We start from the raw sequence: 20,467 nt of genomic DNA, 5'->3' as shown, positions 1-20,467 counted from the left end.
TCTGCCCAACCTATTCAATAGTGGATAGCTCATGGTCTCTAACAGCTCCTCTAGACTAGAACTCACTATGCCCACCTCTTACATTGTAGCATCAAGGAGCAGCATTGACCATTCTGGTGGTCCCTAAATACACTGAGCCAAAGCCATCTCCTAGCACCTCCAACTATGGGTCTCACAGAGACCGACTGAACGGGCAGTTTTTCTCTTGTATTCCTGTAAGTTTCTTAACTTTCTTATGTACATATATGAATATGCCACATTGAATCTCACCATCATGTATACCCACAAGACACTAATTAAAAAAAAAGTAAATCAAAACAAGACCAGTAGAGTAGAGGGAAGGAATCAGGGGGAGGGAGGAGGGGAGGAAAAGGAGAAGCACTGGGGACTAAATTACAGCAAATTATATTCCATGCTTTTATAATTATGTCAAAATGAATCCTAACATTGTTTATAACTAAAAATACCCAATAACAACAACAATAATAATAATAATAATAATAATAATGAGAAAAAAGACAATGAACCCAGCACCTGAGCAGTTCCACTGGAACCATGACCCTTTCTTACACTCTGTGGGAATTCTCACCAGTTTGTCTCCCTCAGGAACTAACTCACCAATAAGGGGGCCTTTCTGGAACTGATGGCTATTAATGGGAAGTAAATGGGTTGATATATAAGATCATGGGGAGGATGTTTTCTGAGAAGCTGTGGCCTCCTGGAGGTCAGTACAGGACTATTTCAGTTTCTGAAGATTAAATTGGGTTTTACTAATGGCTTGAGTTCCTGTCAGATAGAGATGTCAAAGAGTGATGCAAGGAAAGGGGATTTTAGTAAGAAACTTGATAAACTCACCCACCAGATTTAGCCCCAGAGGGACGCTGTTACCCAGGTGTCTTCCTGCTGATATCATAACAGCCCTAGTTGAGTTAGCCAGAAGTTATTTTTTTTAATTTAATGCAAATGCAATTAAATTCTATTTAATCTTGAGGGGAGCTATTTGCCCACATTGCTCTCATAAAGTAAAAGACTTATCTGGTTCTTCCCTTAAACTCTGTCCCTTCTCCAATGTGATCTTGAGCAGCCTCTCTGAGTGTCAGTTTCCTCATTTGTAAAATTACGTGGGAACATTTGCCCAGCAATCTTCATGGACGCCTCACGCCCCCCAACATGGCTATTCTTCAAGCCTTCTTCACCAGGTCAATTTCTATTCATCCTTCACAATATGACAGGGACATTGCTTCCTCCCCAAATTTCCTGAATCCCAAACTGGAGTAGGTCGCCACCAACATGCGACATGGCTGGTCATGTTTATTCTTTCTTTGTGTTTCTAAAACTATGGCTTAATTATGAATCTCCTTGAATATTTTAAAGTCTATGAAAACTTGTCACCTGCCTTGAGCAGTGACTTTTCCTGGGACTAGTAGAAGTTGCTAATGAGCCATGCAGAAATATGTATCGGAAGAGCAAGCAAGTTTTAAAACTGATAAAAGTACAAACCTAAAAACAAAAGAAATGAGGTATTGGTCTATAAACACATATGTGGTTATAATGGTTACCTTTAATGAAACTTTTACTCTAAGTAAGATTCTCACCAGATCTTGGTAAACGTACATGGCAGTCTCGGGTCAATTAACTGTCAAGCCATACCAGGCTGCAAAGTCAGAGGTCTCAATGACATAGCATTTATGGTGTTCCTCCAATTTTAGGGGTTGCAGAGCTTCAGAAAGACTGAACGGTCATACACAGCTGATTATAGTCAAGATACTCTGAAGGCAGAAGGGGAAAGTGGCAGTAAAATTTGTTTGTTCCTGACCAAGAACCTGGTTGGACACCTGATTAGATATCACCAGGGCATCAAATCCTTCTCACATTTCTTCTTCCAGAGATCCACACAGACCAGATCCCAACAGACAACCATCTGCTGAATGCACGTGCAGTGGGTAGCATCTCACCCCAGATGGACACCCACTACTCGCTTCCTGTTCAGGGCTCCTTTGTCACTGTATGATAGGACAACCATGAGCACCCACAGGGTGCCCAGATGTGTACAACCCAGAATTTCAGGGAATTAAGTACTGAAGGGCCACATTCCACCACTGGATGGATCAATTCTCCCATCTATCCCTAAAGAGGATACATCTGAGACTCATTTCATGAATTTTCAAGAATTCCTGGTGAGGTTCAGCACCAGCTCAACCTCAGTTGCCAACTCCACGACACACCTGAGTGGTTTCCCCTCCCTCCCTGATCTTGCCCATCTACATGCAAACTGTCGTATCAAGCTAGCCTTTCAAGGGCATCTAGAAAAAGACACCTTGGTCTTAAATATATTTACCTTCATCAACAGAACACACCTATGTTAATACATTGGCCATACCCAAGTAACACCATTTAAACAAATGATCACTAGCCATATTTATCTATATGTTGTCTGCTTAGATCTTGTCCTATTTGCCTCTGTGACCCTTTGAATGTTTTGCCACTTGTAGTTATAACAATGTGGGACATTTTGTAACCTCAAAAGAATTCACTAATGAGAGAATGATATTTTTGGAGAAAAATGTGTACACTTTGAGAAGTACCAGTTATATGGTGGGCATAAGGACATAAGAAGGGTGATGTTGCTCTCCATCATACAATGAGATGAATTTGGAAATCTCAGGATAACACAGAGTAGGAAGAAAGACAGAGGAGAAGAAAAAGAACTAGGAAATTGTAGAAGACTTCTGTACTAGATGATTTGTGTCTTCCCAACCTTGGATTCTGGAATTCTTCTATGAAATATAATATAGTCTTCACATGGTAGAATGGATAATTTTTTGTTCTGATGGTTCCGGTTGCCAATTCTGAAGAGGGAGCTAAATTTTACCTTTGGTGTTCAGTGAAGTGAAACAGAATCAAAATTCAAGGAGTTTCTAAGAGATAGCAAGGCCCAAAATAAACACCTTGAATCCTGTACCTCATTCACTTCTAGCTTGAATCAGGGGTATGTGGAGGAAGACCTCAGCCTTCTCCAAGCCAGCGGATTCCACTAGATTGAAAAAGCTAGGGAATCCCCAAAGGGGATGTCTGGGGTTGTGAAATTAGAATCAGAACAAATTGAGGCCATAATCCAATATCTATGAAGAGATACAACGTTAACTTTGAATTTGTGGCATTGACCTGCTCATGTCACCTTTGACTGCTAAATGGTCAGCAAACTACCCACAGACAGTGTTCAGAGCTGAGCAACGTGAAGGACACCTTGCAGGTGAGGCTTGTGTGGTGTGAGGTTCTCCTTCAGAGTTGGACTGAAGGCCCAGACAAATCCCTGCACTACAAAGTTAGGTCTTCAAAGTCTCATGAGAAGGAACAGATAGAGCCTTGGCTGTGGATCTCTAGAGGATTACAAATGACTTTCTAGATGAATTCTGGGAGGGAGGGAGGAGAAAGAGGCAATGAAATGTGAGAGAAAGAATGGAAGAGAAAGAGAGAGAGAAGAAGGGAAGGACAGTAAGAGGGAAGAAGATAAGAAAAGAAAATCAGATCTACAGATTGGGGAAATTTATCAGAATAAGAGAAGAATGTACACAGATGTGAGTAGGATTTGGAATCAGGCAATCCTAAATTCAGATGCTAGCTGTTCCACATGTTAAGTTAATTTATCTCCCAAAGTCTCACTTTCTTGTAAGTAAAATGGGAATGATACCTACCTTGTAAATTTGCCATTAGGATTAATGTGGATAATGAGTAGAAAAATTGGCACAGACATTGAGAGAAGTGCCTTGGATGCTTATTTCACTGAAGATATTCAACATGAATAGTTGGTAAGATTTTTTCAAATGATTCAAAACACCTATAGAGATGTCAGGGGACTTTTTCCCTCTTAGTTCTTCTATTATTATGATGTATTACATTGATAGATATCTTAATACTGAACCATCTTTGTACTCTAGGACTGAGCTCCACTCAGTGGTGGTATGTCCTCTTCAATATGTTGATATGAGTATGTTTGTACATCAGTACCCCCCAGCAACGCTGATTTGGATTAGCTTTTTTTGGTTCACTTCTCTGGTAGATTTTGGAACCATTGTTAGAGTCACATTGCAAAATGAATTGGAATGATTCCCGTATGTTTCTATATGATGGAATAACTTAAGTAGCATTTCCATCATCTGTTTTTTAAATATTTGGTAGTGTTCAAATGTTAAACCACCTCTCCTAATGATTTTGTGTGGTAAACTCTACTTTGGCCACATTTTCCGAACATAATTATTCTGTTTGGACAGTCTATCTTAACTGAAGTCAAGTTGGTAACTTGTGGTTTTCTTTAAAATTACCAATTTCGCCTCATTTTCAAATTTATTTCATTGAATCATTCAATGAAGTACCTGGTATTTTTTGTTTGTTTGTTTGTTTTGCTTTTAATAGGTATTTCTCCTTTATTTCCAATTTTATTTGTCTGTTTTATCCCTTCAATTTCTTGATTAGATTTTCTACTGGCTCATTTTATTGATTTTTTTTAATTGCCACTTTTGGATTTATTCAATAGTCCTATTTCTCTGATCTTCATTTCATTAATCTTTTTATCTGAACTTCATTTCATTAATCTTTTATCTTTATTAGTTTTTTCCTTCTATCTACTTTTAGTTTACTTTGTTGTAGCTTTTCTGGCTTTCTTGTCTTGTGTTTTACTAATTTGGTTTTAATTTATTGTCTTATCAATGTAAGTGTTTCATGCCATGATGTTTTCTCAGACAAATGCTTTAATTTTATTCAATAGATTTTGCATATTTTTATCATTATTTTTCAAATAATTTTCAAACTTTGATTTTCTTTCCCCAATGTTGACTAAGCAATATTTTAAAATATTTTTCATAGAAAAAAAAATTCAAAAAATTTTTATGTATGTCTAAATTTTTTTAATATCTTCATAAATTCTTATTCTATGGGATTTTTGAGGTGCCTGTGTATCTGTGCATGTGTGTCCTATAATATGGATAAATGCACGAATATTATATGTACACTTTCAATAATTTATATCCTGAACTATTAAACTTTGATTATTTTATGGTATGTGTCATTTAGGCCTTCTAAATGTTATTTAATATGGCCTGCTTCCTACTTCTTGGATTGAGGTAGTTATGATTGATACTACTGACTTTCTCTTCTTTCTTGCAATTTGCTACCCAGTGACTTTCAAGGCTAAACCCAGGAGTACTCCAGAAAAATTGGACCAGTTGTTCACCTTGTCTAAATTCTACTTGATCTAATATAAAGATTCTGAACACTAGTTGATTTTATTTAGATTTTGATAACACAGCTTTGTCAAGGTATAATTCATGTATCAAACAGTTCATCCATTTAAAGTGTTGGATTCAGTGTTTTTTAGTTTATTCACAGCATTGCACAAACATCCACACAATCAATTGTGTATACAGTGGAACAGCAGTTGGCAATGGAAGGACCGAGGTGCTGATTCATGATGCTATAATGTGAATGGGTCTCGAAATATTATGCTAAGGGAAAGAAGGAAGTCACCAAAACGCATATATTGTACAATTCCACTGATAGGATGTATGCAGAGTAGACAAATCCAGGAACAAAACCACACTGGTGGTTGTTCATCCCTAAGGGGCTGGAGGGAGATGGAGGTTGGCTGCAAATGGAGATAAGTTCCTTTTCTAGGACAATTAAAATGTTCTCTGTCAAAAATGGTAGGTATGCTTTTTAAATTTTCATTTTATTCTTGATTATTCTATCTCTCTTAGGTTGATTTTATTTTTGGCTTGTCTATATCTGTTGTTTATGGCAGGGTATAGAATTTACTTTGTTAGAGAAGCTAAATTTTTTTAACAAGTACATCTAGCCCATGACATTTATAGATATGTTTGTAATATTTGGCCCCTGCTCTACATAAATATTTTATAAACTGCATTTTATACAAATGATCATTCACAATGTGGTCTCTTTTATTTAATTATGCATTTTGTAGTTTTTTTGTTTAGTTTTGTTTTTTGGAGGGAGCGAGAACTTAGGAAAATCTCTGGTTTTGTTCTAACTGCTTCCTTTATATTAACTAACCTTTGTAGGACACTTTTCTCCTCTTTTGCTCCTTGACTTTTGGTTTATTACTAGGAGTAATATTGAAATTTGCTGGGTCCCTCTTCTTCACATACCTTCATCTCAACAATTGATTTGAAGCATCCTTTTACTCACAGTTAATAACTATCAGGCAATCACAAGCTCAATGTACTTTTCATACCCTCCCCCTATTCTCCCCCCTCTGAAAAACAAGTGCCCTGCTCCTGCAGTTCAGAGCAGATGGCTTCCAGAGCCTGCACTTTCCCTGAGAGCATCATTTCTACTTAGTTCTACAGGCAGATATATATTTAATGCTTACCACCAGGCCCTATGTCAATGTCTCTCCAGTCATTTTCATTCTCTGGTAGTTTGCTCAGGAAAGGCTCCTGGGAACAATATTTCCTGAGTTCTTGCTTGTTGATAGTAGTTTGTCTGCAGTCTTTATACTTGAAAGTAAGTTTGGCTGGGTTTATAACATATGGCTCATATTTTCTTTTCTTGAGTACCTTAAAAATGTCACTCCATTGTCTCCTGACATAAAGTGTTGCTGTCAAAAAGTCTGATGGCGATCGGATTTCCTTTCTATTTTAACTGACCTGGGCTTTTTGCCTCAGAGTCCAAAATATTCTTTAGAATCTTTCAGAATTGGTCATTCTAGGTCATTTTTCTTTTCTTTTTTTTCTTTTTTCTTTTTTTTTTTATCGATGGGGTTCCTTTACAACATATGGTTTTGAATCTTTTTTTGTTCGTTTGCTCCTAATTTTAGGAAAGGTTTCTAAAGTGTTATTTTTTTACAAATTGTATACTATTGCTTTGGTTTTCTTTTTGAGCTCAGAATTGAAGGAATAGAATGGAATATATATGGCATAATATACTATATATGTAATATATATTTATGGCTTCTTACCTGTCTTCTATTTCTGTCAGTTTCTCTCAAACCTTTTTTATATCATTTTCTCATTTTTTTTGATGTTTAAATTTTTATTCCTTATCTCTTAAGGCACCATCTGCTGTATTTATTTACTTTTGTGTCATTTCCAGCTTAATCTTTACTACTGAAATGACATTTCACTTTTATTTCTAATTCTAACTTGAGTTCTATAACTTCATCGCTATTTTTCTACTGATGGCTTATGGTTTTCTGTCATTTTTCCCATCATTATCTTAATTCCCTTTAGTTCATTTTGAAACTTTAGGTTATACTTCTAGAATGGTTTATAGGTATGCTTTTATCATGTGTTTTCACTGCTATCTAGTGGATTGCTGATAGTTACATCATTTTCTTCTAATTCTCCCTTTTCTTTTTTTCCCCTTTGTTTTTATTTATTCTAATTAGTTACAGATGACAATAGAATGCATTTTGACTCATCATACATAAATGGAGCATGACTTCACATTCTTCTGGTTGTACATGATGTAGAGTTACACCAGTCATGTAATCATATATGCACATAAGGTAATAATGTTCAATTCATACTACTATCCTTCCTAACCTAATCCCTTTTTTTTATTAATAAGTTTCTATGGGGCTGAAACTTGGTTCATTCCTGTTCAATATCTTCATGTGAAATTTTTCTTCTTGAGCTTCAGCTGTTGGAGGAAGAATTTGGTTGAGACAGTTTTCCAGCTTTAATGGCACTAGAGCATTCTCTTGTTGTGTCTTAAAATGACCTTGTACCTCCCGAGATGTCCTTGCTCATCTCCCACATTTATCTTCTATTTCTTTTGCCTTGCCTTCTCTGCCCAAGTTAATTTGGATTCTTTTCCTGCAGGATTTTGTTTTTTTCTATGTAGAGTTTTGTCCCAGACTAGAGCTTAGCCTTGTGACAATTCACTGGGCTCAGACTATTACAGCCTCTTCAGACATTTCTGGGGACTTCTGCACTGCAGTGCACATGGAAATGTACAAAACCAGCAGGTAAAGATGCTGTTCCCATGTCCTTATGGTTCGCCTGCTTTTAGGGCCATTGGGGAATTTGTTGCACCCCTCTGTCACCTCCCTTGAAAATTCTGGTGCTGTGAGACTCAAAGCAAAGGCAAGTTATCCTCACCTGCTCATATTTACAATGTGGAAAATATCTGGGTAACTTAGGTTTTACGTTTTAAAATAATAAACGTCATCAATGGGTTTTTGCATACAATAGCCCTTTTTGTTAATGGGGGATCCAGGGAGATGCAAAAACCGTCTCATCAATGTCATTCCAGAATTTGTTGTACTGCCTTTTGGAGTGATCTTTAAAAAAGTCATTTACAGTCACATCAACATAGGCAATTGCTACATCTCCATGAATTATCACTGAATGTATGTTAAAGGTCTTTGCCTCATTTGTTACTGATTCTGTCATATGACATCTATAAACCTCTACAAACATGCGCAACTAATGCTACTGGAGGTTATTTTAGACAAATATGTCTTACTCAAATAATATTTCGTCATTCAAAATAAACTATTCTGAGAATTTGTGGAACAACAAAGTTATAAAAGGACGTCCTTCTTTTGAAGTGATAACATTTAGAGAAAAAAGTATTCCCTGTATGCAGTATGGCCATTGAAAAGGAGACAGGGGCATTATGCTGAGTCCAAGACATAGAGGGACCCAAAAGAATATCAGTCCACATAAGATTGAAATGTGTTGTACTAACAACCACTAGTGCTATAGCTATTCAGAGAAGTGAAAACTACTTAGTGTCCAAGACAATCTTCATGGCTAAATGGAGGAGGGAAAACTGGGATGAGAACTGAGAAAACCAATATATTTGGATAGACAGTGCATTGCAGATAACACATACACACACACACACAGGATAAAAGTACATTAATGTTGATTAGAACATCTCTCAAAGCACAGATCTCTTACTCCACTTTACATGGCTAATAAGTGAAGTTATCTGGAGTTTATCTGGAGCTTCGGAATCAAAAGTAACATTTCTAATCTCTTCTCTGATTACCAGCACTAGACATATTCTGCTAAACATAATATTATAATATAGCCAAGATACAGTTTTTGATTAGCTGCTAGCAGAGGACTCTCTGTTGCTACCAAAATGGATCTTATTCTAAGCTTCTTATCCCTTCCATGTCGGGCAAGGGATTGTAGTTCTAGAGTCCCTCCAGGTAAGCTGTCAAAGGCTAGAGCTCTGTTGAGCTAGTGATATGGATCTATAACCATACTCCAACTTGACCTTCTCAGGTCTAGTTTGCTATTTTCACATCCAGACACACATAGTCATGTTCCTGGCTACCAAAGAATTGATTAGAAATATTGACTTTAATGATTATGGAGAGAAGAAGAAGAGATTATCGCACATGCTGCATAGGAAATCTTCCTACACAGGCCCTCAGTAACCTCTCTCTCCCCAGCTCTTTTCTCAACAAGCGTCCTCACTCACATCAGTCCCCACACTTTGAGCACTGCCATCTTGCTTTTTAAGTAACTCCTCCACATCCCTCTGGCTTCTTTCCCCTGCCCCGGGTGATTTCCCTCCAGGTTTTGCATTTTCCTTACAAGAATGTGTTTAGCCCTCCTTCAATCCGCCTTCTTTATTTTTGCATCCCAAATGTGATGCTTAATTTCATGTGTCAGCTTGAGTGTGCCAAGGGGCATCTCCATGGCCAGTGACACATTATCTCTGGGCGTGTCTGTCCAAGTGCTTCCAAAAGAGATTTGCGTTTGAGTCGTTGGACTGAGTAAAGCTGATGGGTGAGCATAATCCATTCCATGGAGGGCCGGAGGAGAACAAGAAGGTGGAGTGAATACTGCTGACCACCTGAGATGGAACGGGGATCTTCCCCTGCCCTTGATGTTCCTGGGCTCACCCCTACAGATTCAAACCGGAATCTAGGCCATCAGCTCTCTGACTCTCAGGCCTTCAAACTACACCACCAGCTTTCCTGAGTGTCCAGCGTGTGGACAACAGAGAGCGGGACCTCTCAGTCTGCCTCACAGTGTGACTGATGCCTTATGAAAACTCTCTTCCTAGAGATATAGATAGATTTAATTTGTTCTATTTATCTAGAAAACCCTGACTAATATACCATTCACATCTCTAATCAGCCAATTAGACTTTTGCCTGAATCTATACTCCTTATGAAAAAAAAAAAAGAAGAGGAGATTATAAATAGCACAGAATTGGTCCCAACCCACTGAGTCCAACAGTTTCTCATGTGGCTCTATTTTAGAGTTCCTGTAGAACCAGGAATTTGCTTCTAGATTCTTGCTATCCTTTCCTTGTTAGTTAGTCAGAACAAGTGGTAAATATATTTTCTCTGATTGCTATCGATGTAGCTAGCTTTTAGCTGAACTGAAGACAGGGGATAAAGCATGCTGTTAATTGCTGTCATTACAACTTTTATATTGTAACCAGATGGGCCCAGAAACATGGGGTGCCAGGGAGACACAAATAATCAGAAATCATGGTACCCTCATTTGGAGCTATAATTCTGAGTTTCAGATCCACTTCACTGGTGCAAAGAACGGGGTAGACATACACAGTTAATAATCAGATGAAAAACGTGTGTGTGTGTGTGTGTGTGTGTGTGTGTTAGAGAGACAATAAGAGCACAAATGTGCTAAATGGAGTGTGGTAGTGAGCAGTGAATAAGTGTATACAGATATTGGTGGCCATTGTAACAAAGCATTGTATAGGATGTGGTGACCTAAGTCAAAACTTCAGTGTGAGACACAGTGGTCAGATCCTGGAAGGAAAAGAAACATTTATAAAGACATGTTCAACTCTATGGTGGCGATCACTTCCTCTGAATGATTCCTTATTGTCCCCTTTTGCAGATGACTAAAATGAGGCTCAGAGACATGAAATACAATTAATAAATCCCTTGGACTATTAAGTTCATGGTCTATCCACTTTCTAGCATGGCTTTCGGAGTCCTCCCAGTCCACTGACAGCTTTGCATTTCAATAAGGGAACCGTGTCGGGGTCAGAGGGATGAACACTGACACCCAGCTCCCCTGCACACCTCTCCCTGACCACTGGTCCACCATGCTGTTCTTCTCAGAGTTGACAGATCCCAGGCTCGCCTTGCTGGCTCAGCCCAACAAGTTGGAAGAGGCAACAGGAGGATGCACACTGCTCTCTAGCCAAGCTCTGCCGCCTAATCCTCTCGTCCTTCTAATGCTGGGATGGAGGCCCTCCCTTCTCCCCCGCCAGCCTCACCACTGAGGATAGCAGCACAGCTGGAAAAATAGATAGGTCTTTCTAACCCTCTCATGCGTGTGCCGAGGGGCCAGGTAGCTCTATAAATATGGTAATGGCTTCTCAAGCATGCCCAGACTGGAAATGAGACCAGGAGGCTGGAGAGAGGCTGTTCCCGCAGATAACCACTGTGGCAGCCTTGCTGGAGGAGAGGGTGCCTCTGAGCCTCAGGTCAAATTAACTCTCACCCCACCCTTGAGTAGGTCCCCTCGCCTCTCCCTCCTTCCTACCCTATTAATCGCCTGTACCCACCTGTTCCCTGATTACATTGATGACATCCACAGAGGGAAGAAGGCAAGCAACAGCTCATGTTTAGTCTATTACCAGGAGGCCCAGACTTGTGATAAAAAAAAAAAATACACCAGCAACAACACAGCTACATTGATGTGTACAATAGAGAACCAGCTTGACACTGCCCTGCCGTGGTCCTACTGAGAAAACGACAGCTGCAGTGAAAAGCCAAACGCTTGCTCTGCCTAAACAACCACATGTTCAAAGATGCTCTGTCTGTAACCAGGCTTTCTCCAGCTTTTCCTTCATCGGAGACAGTGGACAGCCGCCCCCACCCCTGCCCCAACACACACACAAATGCCTTGGAAATGCAGTCATCTGCGGAGCTGGGTGACCGGGATTCTTGAGTGACTTGAGACAGAGCTCTTAGTATTGTTCCGCCTCGGTCTATTCTTTTTCTGTCAGATGAAAAGGATCATGCCTTGCTGCAGGTGTTAGGGAATTGTATGGGCGGCCGTGGTGGATGCCTCTTCGTCCTCCACCCCTGCATCTGCTTCCTGTTAGCAGGGCCTTGCTCTCTAGCAACAGCTACAATGTGGTTTGCATTGCTTTAGCAAAGGGATGGTACTGCAGAAGAGACAAAAGCCCAGGCCCCCAGGGGACTCAAGGAGGGGGAATTACATGATGGACATCTTAGCCTTTCTCTCTACCATGAATCCCTTTGGCATTCCAGCGATGCCCCTGGGCAGCTCCTCAGAAGTGATTTTACCTGCATAAACCATTGTACAAACCAATGTTAAGGGGTAAAAGCATAACTCATGTACAAATATAAAATGAACATATTTCAAAATTTTTATTTAACTTATTAATAAATGAAGAAATCGTTAACAGGTTACACACCAGTCCAAAAGGGAATTTGAAGGGCAGAAGCATGCAGGCATTTGGCAATGCTCAATGAATGTTTAATACAAGTAGAACTTGTTTGTACGTGGAAGGTCAGTAAATGAGGGGGCTCGAGAAATCAATGGTACCTCTGATGGACAAATTTTACCTCTCTGAACAAGAATTATTTGCATTTTCTCAGTTTTCCACAACACTCAGAGTCATATAATAGCTCATAGACCACCACAGACTCAGATAACCAAAGGGTGCATTATGGGTGGTCTACCATTCCTTAGGAATGTAGCACTCTTTTATTTTATTTATTTCTTGACTTATTTATTAGTATTTCAAAGTTTTGTGGTTTTCCTTACATTTTTTTTCCTGATTTAAGAAAAACACTAACAAAGAGGAAATAAATTCTATGAAAACACATTATAAGAATAATTTAAAATTTTGTGATGTAGTAATCTATCTACTTTGTGATTAGTGTATTAATGAACATGATATTATAATGACTACTTTAAATTTGATAGAATGATGTAGATTAACAAAATTTCAAAATATTTGCTATGATAATACTGTGATATAAAAATACCAATCATTTATTTCTGTGACAAAAATCACAGGTATCACTCAAACAGTATGAATTGTTCCTCATGTTTATTTTATTTTATTTTATTTTGGTAGTGGGGATTTAACTCTGGAGTGCTTTACCACTGAGCTACATTCCCAGTTCTTTTTACTTTTTATTCTCAGATAGGATCTCACTAAGCTGCTGAGAGTCTCACTGAATTGCTGAGGCTGGCCCCAAACTTAAAATCCCCCTGCCTCAATCTCACAAGTCAATGGGATTTCAGGTACACACCACTGTGTCCGTATATTCCTCACATTTATAGCAGAAGGAAATACATTCAGAAAGTAGTAAAAACATAAGTGCATTTTTCCCCATAAGCTTGTAGATCTTTGGAATCTAAAAGACCCTATATTTATATATAAATCTCTCAAGTTAGAGAAAGAATTTCCACTAACTTCTAATGTTGAGATTAAAAAAACGATGACTCAAATCAGAGGAAGAAGAAAGATGAGAAGTGATACAAGGTGAGTAAGATGATTTGAAGACGGTTCCTTTGGCTCTATCTCTCCAAACAGTAACCAAGAAATTAGGAAAATCCAACACAGGTATAGGGAACTTGAAAGGAGGGCATAAGACTGCTGTTGTTTCTTGGGTAGAAATAAAAAGTTAAAAGACCCCAGAGTCTGGGGCAGACAGGACTGAAACCATGTTCTAAAGTTGCCCCCAAATCAAGACAATGCTTCCTGTGTATTGACACACATGGAATATGTACAGATGATTAAATCAGAGAGGTTTGTCATGAAAATGGAGGATTTGTCAGTGGCCTGACAAGCTCATACCATACAGTAGAGTGTTAGCTTAAAATAGGAATTGCATCCAATGACAAAAGGGAAAAATGTTTTATAGTTTGTACACTCAAGTTTGTAGACCAAATATTGCTTCTTTCTTATTCCATCTAAGACATATCTGCCAAATTCAAGGATTCCTCCTAGTCTTACAACTCTACTAAAAATTCTGACTCTGGGCTCCAGGGTTTTCACAATCTGCCTTTGCATGGTCTGAGTCTCATTGCTCATGCCTTTTCCCTAGGTGCCCTGTCACTCCCAGCCACTAATTGCTTCAGAAGCCATTCTGCTCTCTGACAACCTGCGAGGTTTGAAGTGCATCATATCTCAGCCTTGAAGATCATCCCAGCTAATTATCAGCCCTTAAAGCTCTTCCCTGGGGAAGTTTTCATCTTCCCCAACAAAAGCATTTGCTTTCACTCAGTATACTATTTACCAGCCACACCCTCCCCACACACACTGCATCTGTCCTACATGACCACACCCCTCCCACATAAGTGCCCCTTTTGTGAAGCCTCCCAGAGCCCACCCCATGCAAGGTATCCCTCTCACCTGAAAACAAACACAGACAGCCCTCCATATCCAGGGATCCACATCTGTGGATTCAACTAATCATGGGTCAAAAATACTTAAAAATAAATTGTACCTATACTGAACATGTACAGACATTTTTTCTTGCTATTATTTCCTGAGCAATACAATGTAACAACTATTTACACAGCATTTATAATGTACTAAGTCTCATAAGATATATAGATATTATTTAAAGTATATGGGAGGATGTGGGAGGTTGTATGCAAATACTACTTCATTTTATATAAGGGACTTGAGCATTCAAGGATGTGGGTGCACCTGGAGGTCCTAGAACCAATACTCCAAAGAAACCAGAGGACTATTATATGATGTATGTTGAAATGGGGAAGAATGAGACCAAAGAGGAAGAGGAAGAGAATGAGATGGACATGATCATTTATTTGGTGCTTACCATACACCAGGCACTGCATTAAGTACCAGTGAGTTCAGGCCTTCAGAGCCATTATCAGCAGAGCTGAGTTCCATGTTGGGCTATCTAAAGCCCCATGTTCTTAATGACTTTGTGATAGTACCCCCTCTTACAGCAGTTTCTCCTGTTTCCATCCATTTCCCCCCTTAAGATTGAGGGCAGATAAAGTATCCGTTACTTTATACTTTTAGCATAAATACCATACCTAAACACCCAAAGAGCCTTTCAACAATAACATTCTGAAAGCACCTATGAATAGCTACTGGCTGTCAAGTTTTAACTTGGTTGATTCGAACAGCTCAGACACAGTTCCTGCTCTCCTGAAATACATAATGTCATGAAGATACAGACACTAAGCAAATGAACACAGCAATAAATGTATGATTACAGATTATGATCAATGTTATTAAGTGAAAGAACAGAGTGGTAAAAAGTTGGGGATGGCCTGATTTAGATGCAGGGGAAAGTGTCCAGGGCTAGCCTCTTTGAGGAAGTCACATTTCAGTTGGAACATAAAGGATGAGCAAGAGCTGTTGACCAAAAATAGAAACAGCACTCCAGGCAGAGGCAGAAGACCCTGGCTGAGGAGGCTTTGGGCAGACCGGAAGAATGGAAAGGCCAGGGCAGCTGAAGGGGTAAGAGAGGGTTTATGTCCTTATGAAAACAGGAAAAGAGACACAGGACAGAGTCACGGGGAGCACTCCATGCAACAATAGAGGCTGGAATTAAAGTACTGCATATACAGGCTAAAGGATGCCAAAAATTGCCAGAAAATCACCAGAATCTAGGAAGAAGTGAACCAGGATTTGGCCCTGTGGCTACCTCTATTTTGGACTTCTGAAACTATGAGAAAACAAGTTTCTGTTGTGTTAAGTCACTCAGTTGGTGGCACTTTATTATGGCAGCCCTAGCAAACTAATATAGAAGGTTTCCTGAGAGAAGTGACATACGAATTAGTTTTGTATTTCCAACTGGAAAGTGGGGATTTATATGACCAAAAGATATCAGGATTCTTGACCAGAAGGATTTTTTTTTAAGTTCTTTTTTTCCAGTATCTCGAAGTCTGCAGACTTCCAAAAGACGTCCTGGAGTCCAGCATGTCTTAAAGGATGAAAAGAACCATATGCAACCATGATCTAGAGTCAAGTGTGTTCTCAGCCTGCTCTGCTTCCTGAAACTCACACCTGGTCCTCTTGGTCCCGACATTTCCTGCCTGATATCTTTGGCAAAATAAACGCATGAATAGGGTCTAGGATTTTTAGCCAGAAAAAGAGTTCAGACAGGAAGTCTCTGCAAATCTCCCCTGGAGTCTCAGTAAATGGCATGATTGTCACCCGTCCCCCAGAGCCCTGGTCATTTGCCTGTGTCAGTAGCAGAGGGGGTTGAAGCCTATCCCACTATCTTTAATTAAATCACCTCTCTCCAGACATTCCCTTGGTCTGCAACTTATTACCATACCCTGGATCTCTAGCACTCGCTGCTGAATGCCAATGTGATGGATCTCAAGTCCCTTATGTGTTCCACAACTTGCTCTTTAAGTGAAAACGTTTACATTTTGATTGCCTAATATGTTTCTATCATTTTTCCATCTCGCAGGATGTCAGGACCCTGCATAGCACTTGGTAAAGTAAGCCAGTCTAGACTTTCACACTTTCAGCCACAAGACAAAGCTCAGGTCAAACTCAACATTTTCCTGAAACTTTGGGACAGTATAATGTGAATATCCTTCCTCACCAGGGAAACCAAGTCAGAACAATTTTGATCTGAATTTCAGCCTCACCCTTCATTGTCTGTTTGACTGTGGGCATAGGACTTTGCCTCTCTGAGTTTTACTTGAAGGACACAGAAAGCGTATTGTTCAGGATTCCTGTGATGATTAAATGAGATATTCATGTACAGAAAGCTTAATACAATGCCTTGTGTGTAACAAGTACACTTTAAAGTTGGCTGTTGCTATTACTATAATAGTTTTTATTATCAGTGTCATTGCTGTTTTATTATTTTTTATTATTATTGTAATACCTCACTATAATGCCCTAAATGAGGTCTAAAAACCCAGGTGCATAACATATAGGACCACATCATTGCAGAATTCAAGAAAACACTAAAATAAATCTTCTATTGGAGAAAGGGGGAAATCGCTTATCATTTTATACTTGAATTCATTTCATCATGAGATATGTTTTTCCCAGGGTTTCACTGTAATGTATTTATGTTTCATGGAAACTGCACCTATTTGATATTACTTGAAGTCACAAGGAAGATCAAACATCACAAAAGAGCCTTCCCTGACCAGAGAACATTTGAAGAAGCCAAGAGCTACACAAAGAGTTGTGATCAATGACTTGAACCAAATATTATAAAGGAGGATGGAGATGGATGGAGTATATAAGGCAATGTGATAGACAGTCTTCATTGGGGATACCACCTGAGGCTGATGGACAAGAGAAAGGACCACTGAATAATAATGATCCAGTTGACAGATACCTCCCTGCTGGGAGTTTGAGTAGCTCATGTCCTCATTTAGTTAGAAATCAAACAAAGCAATATATTTTTTTTTACTTGCTTTTACAGTTATAGTTTTCCACCAGAGGACTGCAGTTTATCCAAGCAAAAGATGAAGTCAAGTTAATGCCATAAGAGACTTGAACATGAACGGACCAGAGGGACACAGGTAGAGCCTTCATTTTTGCTTCATTATGAAACATGTAGTTTCCCTAAGGAACAACTTGTTTCATGTCACTGCTCTGATCAAGCTTCAAGAGTCCCCTGTTACTGAAAGAGCAATGCCTAAATTCCCATCATGTTTGCATGTGGCCCAGATATGGGGAAGACAAGTATATAAGAAAATGAGGCCGTAGCTGACAGGACCTGAATTTTATGTTTCCTATATGAGAGAAAATCACCACCCCTCCCTAACCAGTCATCTGGCCAACAGCCTGGGAATCATTCTTAATTAATTTATTTCCTCCTTCTCACACATCAGTTCCATCAAAGGATCATTTAGCCAATCACTGAGCTCTTATCAACCTGATTCCTGAATGGTTCTTACAACTTATCACTTTCCCTACCAGTACAGCCATTGTCCAGGCCTGAATTATAGGAGCACCCTAAATGGGAGCTCTCATTTCTTCCCCAAATCCAGCCATCATAGGCATTCTAATAACTGGGAAAGTGTCTGATTTGTGTGTGTCAGGGAGGGAGGGGAAATAGAGGTCAGAAGGAAGAAAATTTGGCTAGACAGGAGGCAACCAGTAATGGCAGCTAACATTTTAATGACTGAATATTACATAGTAGGTGCTGGGCTAAATGCTTCCTGTTCATTATGTCATTTGGTCTGTGAAGAACTGCGTGAGGTTGACGTTAAAGCGTGAGTGGTGTGGTAAGTTAAATATGACTAGAAGTTCTTTGCTGTTTCTCCCATTGAAATGGAATCTAATTCGCCTCTCCGTACACCCAGGTCACCTTAATGACTTGTCCAACCAGAAGAATTGCCACAGAAGTAATATTCTGAAACTTCTGAGGCTAGGTCTTAAGTCTTCATTCCTGAAACAATTTCTCTCTTGAAAACTTGAGAAACGGCATAAAAAAATCCAAAAGGGATGAGATGAGATGCCACATGCAGATAGATACAGGCCATTAAGTCCTGGGTACCAGGCAGATCAATCCACAAGGCATCCCAGTTGATGGCATATGAACCCAAGATACACTGACCAACTGATCCTTGAATTCATGAACCACGAAATGGTGATCAGAATAAAACAGTTTTTGTAAACCATCAAATTGTAGGATTTGTTGTCATGTCATGAGCTCTAACCAGAACAGAGATGTTAGCTCGCTTGGTCAAAGTCACATATTAGATGTTAGAACTGAGTCTGCAATCCAGATGATTTCAGAATCTTTGCTGTCAAGCCTGGGGCCACACTATGTCCTGAAGTGGAGAATCTTGCTTACTAAGGTTGGGAATGTCTGATGCTTCCAGAGAACATGACATCAGAGACCAGAGGAAAGAAGGGAGGAGGAGGGGAAGAGAATGGACAATCATCAAAGAAGAAATTTCTCTGTATTCAGTTGGGCTGGAAATACTTATTCCATTTTAATTCTTGAGGAAAAAATAAAGCAAAAACCCTAAAAGCAGTTCTTATTACCTCTCTTATATATTTATAACTTCTGTTATAAAGAAAACCATGCTTCGGAATAACTTGCCAAACTCCAAATCCAGGAGGTCACAAGGTCAGGGTTTAGAGGCAAGTCAAGATCCTCAGTCACTCTGGTCACCGGCCTGGCTAGGCTGCTAACTGAGTCAATTCAGGCAGCGGGTCTCAGTGCTAGAGTCCCCCTCAGGAAAGCTGGCCTCGGCGGCAGGCTGCAGCTCTAGGTGGGGCTTTAGCATGCTAAGGTCAGGAGTGATTTATTCCACTTCTACATCAGAAGACAAAAACTTTTAATTAAAAGAAGGGAGAAAAAACTGCCAGAGACTGAGCAGGGAGTCCACACCATCTGACAGTTTCAATTTTCACTTATGGCTTACTTTCAGCGATTGATATCCTTCCCGCGCCTGAGGAAGAGAATCAGTGGCTTCCATAAATCACCTTCTCAAGTCACAGGCGATTGCTGTTTTAACCCTCGCTTCCATGGAAACTTCGGCTACCATAGTAATAAAAACAATCGCTCTTCATCGAGATCGCTCCCTGCGTGCAGAATCTATGCAAACTGCTGGCGTCAGTGATTCCACTTGGTTGTCACAAAACCTTACAAACTACGGACTGGCGGTGACCCTGATTTACAGATAACTGAATTGAGTCTTGGAAAGTGAGCTTGACTTGCTCAAAATCACAAGGCATGTGAGTGTGACAGTTAAGTCTGGAATCTCTAGGCAACCTCTGAGCTTGACTCTCGTCCTGTAGATGAACTGACCTGTTGGTTCTTCTCACTGTCCTGTGTGTTTTTAGACTTGAATGTACATGAAAATACTATAAATCATGTACTTAGCTATTATCCGTCCCCCTTTCCATTTTTTAAAGAAAGAAAAGAGAGGTGAACCCAGAACTAGTCAGCCAGTCAAATAACCACCATAACAACCAACATTTGTATAGTGCTTAATATGAGCTTGCCATTGTTTGTACTGCTTTAACTGTACTATAATAATGAACCTTGTTATTAACACTTCCATTTTAGAGATGGTGGAACTGACACCTAAAGGGAACTGATGTCTCTAAAATGGCACAACTAGTAAATGGAACCACAGGCATATGATCCATTCTTCCTGCCTCCATAGTCTACAGTTTTCTCATCACAACCACCACAACTTACAAACGCCTGTCCTTTCCACAAGGAAATGGAATAATACTGTCAGAGGGTGGGTTATTAGGCTGAGGGGCTGAACATTTTGCTCCGGGTATTGAGTGCTTTAATTAGAATGAGAGCATCCTGGATGCAGGACTAAAGTGCAAGATTTAAAAGGGAAGATACAAAGGGATAGTTGTTGCACCACGCTGACTACGAGAGTGAGTGCCTCCTTAAGTCCTCCCTGATGGAAGCCTTGCTTCCTCCTGAAAGATGTGCTGTGGGAGCGTCATGGAAGGTAGCATTCAATACACCAATTTTGATCATTTTTTAGCACCTAATGCATCCACTATACTATGGGAGCATCTG

Source organism: Spermophilus citellus, assembly GCF_964194105.1.
Source record: "Spermophilus citellus genome assembly, chromosome: 2".
Taxonomy (NCBI): Eukaryota; Metazoa; Chordata; class Mammalia; order Rodentia; family Sciuridae; genus Spermophilus; species Spermophilus citellus.
The sequence above is the reverse complement of the archived record's forward strand: the minus strand, read 5'-3'. Positions refer to the sequence as shown.